Here is an 11,791-nt window from a genome sequence, read left to right as displayed (position 1 = left end):
TAGCCACTGGGCTAAAAGCTATAAGGGGGAGCCCCACCTCATTTTTTGTGAGCGGTGGCTTAGGCTCCTGATTCCAGGAGCGGGTTCATAGGGACTGTGGATTCTATGAAGTGGCAGGGCACCTAAACGTTAGGGGTTGCAATGCTGAGTCTAAGTCTCCTTTGTGGATCTAGCCCTTAGAAGCAAAGTTTTACAGCAATGGGAAGAAGGGAGAATTGTATCTTCGCCAGACCTAAGTGATGACAAAATACATATTTTATAAGGGGATCAGAAACATTAACTTCATCAGCATCCCATTTCTACTAATATCTCTTTAGTAAAGCTGGAACAGCTACGGTATCCTTATACAGATGGAGTTTCATCTGTTGGGACTCTATGTTACAAACACCTAAAATGAGTCACCAATGTATACCCTGTCTTGCTTAATAAAATAATAATAAGTGGTAATGCCCTCCAAAGTGCTAGGAATCCCTCCCATCTTGGTACCACCTATACATTTTATAAGCATACTCTCCACTTCATTATCCAAGTTATCAGTGAAAATATTTAATAGTAGTGGATACAGGATTGACCCCCGAGTGGCCCCACTAGATAACCCCCTCACTCCCACATTGACAGCAATCTATTGATAGGCCCATAATTAAATTGGGCCTGAGAAAACTTTAATTGTCTGATATTAAATGGAATTTATTCTGACAGAAATGTAAAAGCAACTTCTTGACTCTAGGTTAAAAATCATTGTGGTAAGTCATGAACTTGTACCTAGTTGAATAGGCCCCATAGCTATTTCCTTAATTATTTGTAAGGAAGTAACTGTTATGAAGTTAATGAGAGAATATGAGGGAGTGTATGTGCCATCGCTGCTTAGTATCCTTCCCTTCCCATCCTCCCCCCCCCCCCCCCTCCGCCCCGTTCAATACCCCAGATGGAAAGCTGGTACCAGTTTTTCCAGCCTAGATCCGACACATATCCTAGTTCTTGTATTTTTGAAGTGCATCTTCCATGCTGTTATAGCAAAGTTTCAGAGTAGCAGCCGTGTTAGTCTGTATCCGCAAAAAGAAGAACAGGAGGACTTGTGGCACCTTAGAGACTAACAAATTTATTAGAGCATAAGCTTTCGTGGACTACAGCCCACTTCTTCGGTTATGCATCCGAAGAAGTGGGCTGTAGTCCACGAAAGCTTATGCTCTAATAAATTTGTTAGTCTCTAAGGTGCCACAAGTCCTCCTGTTCTTCTTTTTGCTGTTATAGCAGCAGATTTTGCAAGGCAATGGTCATTCATGAGCAAGACTTTCCATAATGCTCTAAAGACCATAAAAGGATTAGGCCACATTGTTTGTAGTCAGAATGTATGGCCCTCTAATTGGCACCAAAGTAGAGGTTGTCCCTGAGGCACAGCAAGTGGGAAGTGATCTCTAGAAAGGTCAAGACCATGCAGCAGAGAAGTGCTCTCTCTTGGTCCAGCAACAACATCTGAAACAAAGTGCTCCTCTCTTTCCTAGACATGCCATGCAGATAAAACTAAGTTGAGACCCCTGTTCTTACTGGAACATTGAATTCCTCCACCTAAAACCTAAAGCAGTCTCCTAAAGCAGGATTAATACAGAGAAATTCTTTCTGGTATCAGTGGTGTAGTCCTGACAGGGCATCTAGTGGAAATGCTCCCACCAGCATGATCTCACATGCATGGTGCGTGCAAGGTCATACTTTACAGAGGACACCATTTTGCTCTAATATGGCCTCCCCTATATAGCGTGATCTCTCACGCAAGGGGTGCGTGAAGTTACGCTATGTTGAGGATGCCATTTTGTTCTCAAAATGGCATTCCTCCATGCAGGAAAATGCCAGTAAGCTGTTCCACTGCAATCTGGCCTCACTTCACCAATGGATTTGATTATCTGCTATATTAATTAGGTGATTTGGGCATCTGAAGCCATTGATCTACTGATTCAGTTTCAACTGTGACCTTGATTTGACAGTAGTATCATTTCATTCCTAATTAGTCCAGTGACGTTCAAATGGTTTAGTCTCAGTGATACGTTTAATTTATATTTGCTTGCTTATTTTTTAAACAAAAACTATAAAAAGTATGTAAAACTGGTTTATTTTTCAACTTGTGACATGGGCCAATTACCCAAGAGCGAAGGTAATTTAGGTGAGCTATATGAGAGCTACTTGGCTCTGTTTCTAAAATCATTCTTGTGTGACTTGGGTTAAACTATATTGAAGTGGAGCTACCTTTCATTCAAGATAAATAGAAAGGAGCCATGCAGCTCCTTCATCTGACCAGTTAGCTGAAACCAAAGCAGCCACCACTCAAAACACAGGCACGTGTCACTGTCCAAAACAAAAGCATGTGAAAGGCACATGTGCATGGAGGGGTTTTTCTTGCTATTGGTTGTGAACCTGTAAAAGAAAACAGGAGAAAGACCAGAGCAGCTGGGAAACAAGGCAGCAAGGAAGCACCAGACACAGTGGCAGAAGCACAGTACTGTGGCCTTGAGAAAAAGCTAGAGAGAGAAAGGGTAAAGTGCTGACTGAAAGAGGTTTGGAGCTGTGAGCAAAGTATTGTCACCTGCTCTTTGATTCCTTCTGTGTTCAGGGAAACAGGACTTTGTACATTCTTTGTAAAAAACAAACACACACACACAGAGGATTGCAGTCCAAAATCAGTTATCTGGACTTTGGCTAACTGCTAGGTCAAAATGGGGTTGCATGTCTTTGACCCTCCAAAAATGGTGCCTAACATTGGGCTTAGATAGGGTTACCATTCGTCCGGATTCTCCCGGACATGTCCGGCTTTTTGAGTTTAAAAATAGCGTCCGGGGGGAATTTGTAATGTCCGGATTTCCCCCCCATGCAGAGCGCGGCAGGGCTGACAGGGCAGCCAGCCGGATCGAGCCACTTGCACGGGGCTCCGGCAGCCAGAGCCCCTCCTCCGCTTCCCCCCTCCTCTCCCCTGCAGCTTCAGATCACTCCCCTCCTCTCTCTCCCCCACCCCGCCCTGCATTCACAGATCGCCGGCCATTCGCATCGGGCCTCCAGCAGTCTGAGCTCCTCCCCCTCCCCTGCTGCCCAGCGTGCCACTCAGCAGCACTCTGCGAGGGCGGGAACCAGGCTATGCGCTCCGTGGGGGAGCGCGGCAGCGTGTCGGGCTCCATGTGGAGCCCCACATGCTGTTCTGAGCAGCAGGGTAAGGGGGCCAGGGGGTCGGAGAAGGGGCAGGGGGGCTCTGGAGGGGGCAGTCAAGAGACAGGTAGCAGGGGGAGGGTTGGATGGGTCAGGAGTTCTGGGGGGGGCTGTCAGGGGGCGGGGGTGTGGATAAGGTTTTGGGCAGTCGGGACAGGTAGGGGTAGGGTTCTGGGGGCAGTTAGGATGCGGGGGGGTCTCAGGAGAGGGCAGTCAGGGGACAAGGAACAGGGGGTTGGGAGTTCTGGGGGACTGTCAGGGGGCAGGGGTGGGGAGAGGGATCGGAGCAGTCAGGGGTCAGGGAGCAGGGGGGTTTAGACGGGTCGGGAGTTCTGGGGAGGGGGTTTGTCAGGGGGTGGGGAGTGGTTGGATGGGGTGTGGGAGTCCCGGGGGTCTGTCAGGGGTTGGGGGTGTGGATAAGGTTTTGGGCAGTCAGGGCACAGGTAGGGGGTAGGGTTCTAGGGGGGCAATTAGGATGGGGGGTCTCAGGAGGGGGCAGTCAGGGGACAAGGAGCAGGGAGGCTTAGGTAGGGGGTGAGGTCCTGGGGGCAGTTAGGGGCAGGGGTCCCAGGAGGGGGCAGTCAGGGGACAAGGAGCGGGGGGGGGGTTGGGAGTTCTGAGGGGGGCAGTCAGGGGGCGGGAAGTGGGAGGGGCGGGGCTAGGGCGGGGCTCCCACCGTCCTCTTTTTTGATTGTTGAAATTTGGTAACCCTAGCTTAGATAGCTTTGGAGAGGGGAACAGTTTCTGTGTTAATAAGCCCTTAGAACTTATTGGAAATTGGTTCCAAATTGATTCTGTCAATGAAATCAGTTTTCCCTCAGAGTGCCAAGCAGCCCTGTGGCAAAAAAAAAGGGAACAGCTCTTCTGTCCATTTTCTTCAGCCTTATTTTGCTGCTAACAAGGCAGACACAGAGAGGCAACATTTGCTCGAAGCTCAAAGCTTCATGTTAAAGCAGCCAACAGAATAATTTCTTCTGTTTAATTGACTGAAAACAAATTGGATTTGAAAATCAGTGGTGCCCTAGTTTAAAGGTGTTTCCTTAGTTTGTAAAGGGTTTATACTGTTGCAGTCTGTGAATCTTGAGAAAGCAATAGTGGTCTTGAGAAGAAGCAGACTACTTTCTCATCTCCCCAGAGGAAGCCCTCAAGAAAGAGCAATGGCAAAGAGCACCAAAGACCATACCTGGAGGAAGAGAACTGTCTGTGCTAATTCTCTTTCAATCACTACCCCACTTTGTGATACTCATAATCACCTCTACCCCAATATAACGCGAGCCGATATAACACAAATTCGGATATAATGTGGTAAAGCAGCACTCCGGGGGACGACGACTGTGCGCTCCGGCGGATCAAAGCAAGTTTGATATAACGCGGTTTCACCTATAACGCGGTAAGATTTTTTGGCTCCCGAGGACAGCGTTATATCGAGGTAGAGGTGTATTGGACACTACACTGCAGATATACCTCAATCACAGTCAGTCAGCCATATACACCTCTACCCTGATATAACGCTGTCCTCAGGAGCCAAAAAATCTTACCATGTTATAGGTGAAATTGCGTTATATCGAATTTGCTTTGATCTGTCGGAGTGCGCAGTGTGTCCCCCCCACCCCGAGCACTGTTTTACCGCGTTATATCCGAATTTGTGTTATATTGGGTTGCATTGTATCGGGGTAGAGGTGTACTGTCTTCCCAGGCCAAGGCTGCTCCATTTATGTTGGACCACTTACACAGATAGGGATGCTGGGGTTTGACCCCTTATGATGTAAAGACTGGGACCTTGATTAGTTTCTGGAAACTCTTGTTCATGTTAGAGACTGGACATCAAGTTCCCTAAGTCAGATAGGGATATCATGGCAAATTTCGTATAGTTCCTTTTTGCTGAGTCATTTGGTTGCCAGCTGTGATTCTGAGACACAGAAAGGGTGGAGGCACACAGAAGCATATGAGCCGTGGCATAGGACAGGTGAAGAGATTTGTGAATTGAGGGCTGAGAGAGATAATCTCAAGTGCTTGCTAGAAACAAATTGTAGAACTCCAAAAATTCAGGAAATCTCAGAGGTTTTTGTAGTGAATGTGTCAATTCTCTCGAAGAAGAGACTGGGGTTTTGAATCCAGATGAGAAAGACCTCTTCTTGACCATTACTTTAGTTCAGGCTTTAGGTTTCATACCTGGCCTCTGATATAAGGGTTTATGTTTCAGGGCCTCATCTTACTACATTCCCCCACTTTTTGTCTTTTTAAGGGGAGAATGTTTACCCATCGTCCTGGAAAAGCATAATGCATCGACCAAAGATAAGTGTTTAGCCCACTCAGTTATGTGGTTACCTTATTTTACCATCCATACACTCATGCCCCATCTGTCCCTTAGTCTGCACATTCCCTCATATGACGGATAGACAGATTTTATTATCCAATTATTTTTTGTCCCCTATGGTGGGCCTGGGAAGGTTTATCATTTATAATTGAGTCTTAGAGGCATTCCCAATGGATATGGTGTATATATTTGTAGTGTATATGAGCATATATGTATAGTATGTATGTGTACATATAATAGCACTTTGTATCCAAGCATAACAATTCTTTTCCAGGCTAGTGTTGTAGTTTGGCCCTTGTGGTACTGCAGATAGCAACCCACTTTTATTAGGGCAATGACAGTGTGGGGGAATAGGCCTGGCTGGCCTCCCTTGCACCAATCAGAACATCGGCAAAGACTCGTCATATAGGCCCGCCCTGCAGGCCACAAGCCTGAACCAAACTAAGTGTCATGTTCTCTGCCAGTCTCGGTCAAGGGTCATGACCAGAGGAGGGAGGGGGGCCAAGGAGGGAAAGAATGAAAAGCCCCAGCAGCAGCACTAATGAAATATGTTCATGGCTGGTGAAATATAATAACCGCTTGTGTGAAGCAATAGGTAACTTTAGCTAGATGCAAACTGACTAAATGCAGCTTCTCCTTTGTGTGATCTGTGCCCCCTCTCCCTCCCGTGATTCCAGCTAAATGCAAGGTAGCCAATCATGGTTCTCTTCTGGGTGCTCTGTGACCTTCCCGAATTTCTAGCTAAATGCAAAACTAGCCAATCGCATCTCTCTTTTGGGTGCCCAGTAACACCCCCCCCCCCCCCACACACACACACACACACCCAATTTAGGCTTTGGTGGGGAGCTGCCCGTAGGCTCTGGGTTTAGGTGAGGGCGCGCTGTGATCCAAACCTTTTGAGGCTAGACTCATTTGCCTGACGCCTGTTCGTTTTGTGTGTGTCCGTTTTGTAACTTGTCTGTGTTGGGTTTTGTTTGTTTTGTGTCAGTTAGCTTCGTGTGGCTCGACCTTCGGGTACTGGTCCCCCCGAAGGACGATTAACCGGCCACTGGGTGACCCCGGGAGGAGTAGATCCCGGAGTGGCCGAAGGGGTTGGCAGGGCTCCCCCCGGGCAATAGGCTGGTAGCGGTGAGAGATGCCGTAATGAAGTCCTGATTTTAGATGTGTTGTAAGACTGGGGGTCGTAAGGTGTCCCTATCTTTGCCTTTCCGTGAAGTGCCGAATTAAGCCCCTCCTGGTTCGGAGAACGAGGAGGCCCTGGGAAACCGCCCACGGACTCCCAGGCAGTAGGGTAACCTATCCCGTCCTTTGAAAGGTGGGCTGGTGCTCTCTGCCAAGGGAAAGGTGTGCGGGGACCGTGCCTTTCCTAGCCCTTTTGTGTGGCTGACCTACGACTGAGACCTTACCCCCAAAGCTTTCCCTTGGAGCCGTGGGCTCCCTCCCCTGACTCGGAGAGAAGGGGAGTCCCTGGAAATTGCCCGCTGTACCGAAGGCAATAGGGTTGCCTATCCCGTTCTCTTGAAGACGGGCCGGTGCCCTTTGCCGAAAGGGGAGCATGCAAGGACCACCCTTACAAAATCCTCCCTATTGGTGTGAATGTTGAAGAGCTGACCTCGCCTAGTAAGGAGGTCTAGGAAGGCGACCTCGCCAAAGAAAGAAGGCCTGGGCTTATAGCGCTAATTACGTGTTATGTGTAACCTGTCTAATGTGAAAGTCCTTATACATACCCCTTATACATACCCCTAAAACAGTCTCCCCGTATTGAAAAAGAATGCTTCCCTTGCGCCATTTCACGGGCATTGGCACTTCGGGTTAGGAGACCTTGGAGTCTGTGCATGCACCTTGGTCTACCACGGAATTGTACAATCTGCTATACCCCAAATGGTGTGTATCTGGATGGGCCTGATCCCGCTTACAATGAGGTCCTGGCAGTTTTGCAAAGGACACTCTAGGGGGGAGACCAACCCCAGCCCTTCCTCGTTGCAACAGGAACTGCTGGCTAAGGCCCCCGCTTATTGTGGGCTGATCATGCCAACCCGGTTGGGCAAATTAGGTCTGCCCAGCTGGCTGAAATCCACCCAGATCCAGCAAAACCCCTTCCCAAAGTGCCGTAGTACCCTCTCTCAAAATAAACCAAGGAAGGAATTAATCACCTCCTTAATTTAGCCAAAAGTATAAATAAAAGGGGGGTTAGCCAAAAAGCCATGAAAGCTTATGCTCCCAATACTTCTGTTAGTCTTAAAGGTGCCAAAGGACCCTCTATTGCTTTTTACAGATTCAGACTAACACGGCTACCCCTCTGATACTAGATCAGCCTTGTTTGTTTTTCATCTGGTTGTTAGATCATTTTCCTGGCAACTGTGAGCTGTCTATAACCGGTTACTACACAAAAAAAGATGTTCCTTCTAAGCCGGAGAAGATTTCAGCGCACTGTGTGAACTGTGATTGTAAGAGAGATTGTCACAGATCTTTATACCATTTTATTTTTGTTTGTTTTTACTTTGTACAACTCTGCACATCTTACTCAGCAATATTCACCGCAAGAGTCATAGTGAGACAAAACAGTCAAACCATTAGAGATCTAGACTAATAGATCTACACTACTGATATTGGGCAGCACGTGTGTTTCTTAGGGTATGTCTATACTTACCTCCGGGTCTGGCAGTAAGCAATCGATCTTCTGGGATCGATTTATCGTGTCTTGTCTAGACGCAATAAATCGATCCCGGAAGTGTTTGCCGTTGACACCGGTACTCCTGCTCCGCGAGAGGAGTACGTGGAGTTGATGGGGGAGCCTGCCTGCCGCGTGTGGACCCATGGTAAGTTCGAACTAAGATACTTCGACTTCAGCTACGTTATTTATGTAGCTGAAGTTGCGTATCTTAGTTCGAAGTGGGGGGTTAGTGTGGACCAGCCCTTTGGCTATGTCTACCCTAAGAGCTAGAGGTGTGATTCCCAGCTTACACAGACATACTGGCACTAGCTCTAATCTCAGCTAACATGCTAAAAATAGTAGCCCAGCCCCAGTAGCACAATCAGTGTTGGCATTGTGCTAGCCACTCTGAGTACAAAACTGCCTGCGTCCCATGGGTATGTAGTGGAGGCTGCTAGCACATGCTGCTGCTGCCCATACTATTGTGGGTACACTTCTATTTTTAGCATGCTAGCTCAGATGAGAGCTAGAGCAAATATGTCTACATAAACTGGGAATCACACCCCTGGCTCATAGTGTAGTAGCCTTAGACTGTTCCTGCACTTATATGGCTTCTGATTTCATAGAATAATTTAATGTAAAATTTGGATATTTCCTGTAGGCAGCAGCTGCACTGAAGAAAGGATTTAGTCAGAAGCACAAATGCAGTCAACAAACTTTTATTAGGGATATGCACATCCTCTGAAAATAACTGCACCACAACTATCATTCCTCCAAGATCTGTCTATACAGTCAATTAAACAGAACTTTTAAAAATAGCTATGATAGTACCATCTGAAAGATTAATTCGTTTTTTGAGAGAGTGAGCTTGAGACAATGGTAGGACAGCCAAGAGATGTCTGAAAGACATTTGGATATATGAGATTGGACAGAGGGGTGGCAGTGATGGGACAGGAGGTGGATTGAGAGTAAGTATTTTAGTCCTGAATGTATGCCCCAGTCCACAGACCATGATTGAAAATGGAATTCAGGCTTCTGCACAGACTGAATCCAACAACCAATAGATAGGCAGGTAAATAGATACAATATAGAAAGAATGCCCTTCTTTGTATTTGCAGTGTTATTTTAGCTGTGTTGCCACATAGCTGTGTGTTGTGCTACTTCATTGTTAGTTGAGTTCATTGGCAGTTCATCTCACTGCTGTTGTATAGCAACAAATAGAGCAGTCAGGACATGTCTGCTGAGCCCTGAGCTCATTGTGTCCTTTGTAGACAAGAAGGATGCTAGACTTTTAGTCTCTGGGTCTGGATCCAGTAACAGAAAAACAGAAAACTGCATTATGAAATTTGGCCTGAATTTACAGTTGTGTCCTGTCCAAGTCAATCAAGAAGGTATGTTTCTTATTACAAACACAAAATACAAGCGGTAGCTATTTATTTATTTAGTGGTTGACTGTATTTTATTTCTACAGATAATTAATTAGTAAAGGGAAAAATTAACTGGTAAACTCTTGCCAAAAGCAGTATACCCCGCCTGGGAGGAGACGCCCATTGTGCTGTTGATCTCCAGGGACAGCGCACTGAATTTATCCGTAGGGGGCATACAAACCCGCCGCACTATTGAACACGCTGGGAGGGTCCAGGGAGCATGTGCTGTGCTGCTGAACGTGCCATTCATTCTGCTTGCAGTGAATGCACTCCTCTGCTGCCAGGCCTGCCTGCCATGCTTTAACCCTTTGTCTGCTGTGTGGCTTTGCTTGGAATGCTGAGCATAGAGTTAGCGGTAGCCCAGTGATATGTGAGTGCACCTACAGTGCTTTGTCAATTGCAGCTGGTCACAGCAGCCACACAGAGTGACAGGAAGACCCTAGCAGGAGCAGGACTTAGTCCCAGATAGTCAGCTCAGCTTCCCCCTCCCCTTAGACAGGTGGGCGGGGGGAAAGCGATGAGTAGCAGTTGCTTGCTGTCTGAGCTCTACCTTGTCAGTCTGAGGAAATTAGTCTGCCTTCCGTAGAAGAAGAAAAGCATCAAGTATTTTTTAATACTTAATGTTGCCAGTGAAGACGTGCCCCTAGAGTCCTGCACCTCTAGTCTATTCTAGTATTTTTATCATGCCCAGTACTGTGGTAATTGAGCATCTATGTGGAAATCTAAGCGTGGTATCCAAATATCAATAAGTACTATGGGGGAAGGGGGAGGGAGAGGGAACCACTTTTTTTTTTGCATTGTCTTTCCCCAGGTGACTTTGGGAAAATAACAAGGTAGCAGACATCTGAGCACATCTGTAGATTCCCCCAGGTGACCTCACCATTTCCTGGGAGAACAGATCTCTATAGGAACCAAAACACAATCAATGCTACTCAACTGCATCTTTGCCCTGAATGCTGCAGTTCCTTCCAGGCTGTTCCTGGCATTAACTCAGCAATGGGAAGTTTTCAAATATATGGATATATTTTTGGAAACCACAGTAAAGGAGGATTTCAGGCATGCATAATTTAATTACCTCTGCCTATAATGCTCCTCGGATCGAACAGTATAAATGGAGCAATAAAATTCATGTATATGAGATGAGAGCATCCTGGCTAGAGTTTTCTGATCATGTGATTGGATAGCCCTAAAACAATACCTCCATTAAACAGCATGTGGTGTATTAAAGGGAAATACACACTGTACATTATTTTTTGCTGTATTTGCAGAATTTTTCTAGCAACAGGTGAGTTCACAGGCTGGCCAGCAGCATGAAAATAATTTAACCCAAATATACAGCCATTCTCTTCTGTGCTAGATCAAGCACTAAAGAGTTCTGCAGAAATTTCCCTATAGAGACAGAATCACAGAGGTATACCTGAGATATAGCAAAACTGAACTTTGTTTTCTACCACATCTTTCAAAGGAACGGTAGCTTAAAACTCTGTAAATTGTTAAATAATATGAGCTTGGAGAAGTTGGGGGGGGTTGTTTGAAGGCCAGAAGAGGGGGTTCAGGAAAGATTTATTTCAGGAGGGGATCCCCATCGAGTATGAATTGTAGCTGTTTGATGACACCCCATATGGTTTCCAGTGTAGGGTGGTAGGTGACATCTAGGGGCATGTGGTTGGAGGGGGTTTCCAAGCTCATCGTCAGAAGCAAGCTCCCTACAGCTTAGGACACACCAATGCCAAGCAACATAAGACCCTGCCAAAACAACAGGTGCGAAGCCTGCAGATTTATCTCCAATGATCAGCATCCCCAACAACACACCTTTCAAGACCTCTGGGTCCTAAACGTGCCTATCACAACATGTGGTGCTCCTCAGCCAGTTCACTAAATGCCCCAATAACAGCTATGTGGGTGAAACCAGACAATGACTCTTGAATGAGCTCACACAGGAAACTGATAAAAGACAAAAATACCCTATCACCTGTGGGTGAACACTTTTCACAAAGCGATCCCTCTGTATCTGACCTCAGTCCTCCTCCTCAAAGGAAACCTGCACAACACTTTCAAAAGACAAGTGTGGGAGATTAAATTCATAACTTTGCTAGACACTAGAAATCATGGACTGAATAGACACACTAGATTTATGGCTTATTACAACAAACCATAACCCACTAACAACCCCGCCCTTCCCAGCTGCTTTCCCCTCCCTCTTTC

The sequence above is a fragment of the Chrysemys picta genome, chromosome 6 (assembly GCF_011386835.1).
Source record: "Chrysemys picta bellii isolate R12L10 chromosome 6, ASM1138683v2, whole genome shotgun sequence".
NCBI classification, from domain to species: Eukaryota; Metazoa; Chordata; order Testudines; family Emydidae; genus Chrysemys; species Chrysemys picta.
The sequence above is the reverse complement of the archived record's forward strand: the minus strand, read 5'-3'. Positions refer to the sequence as shown.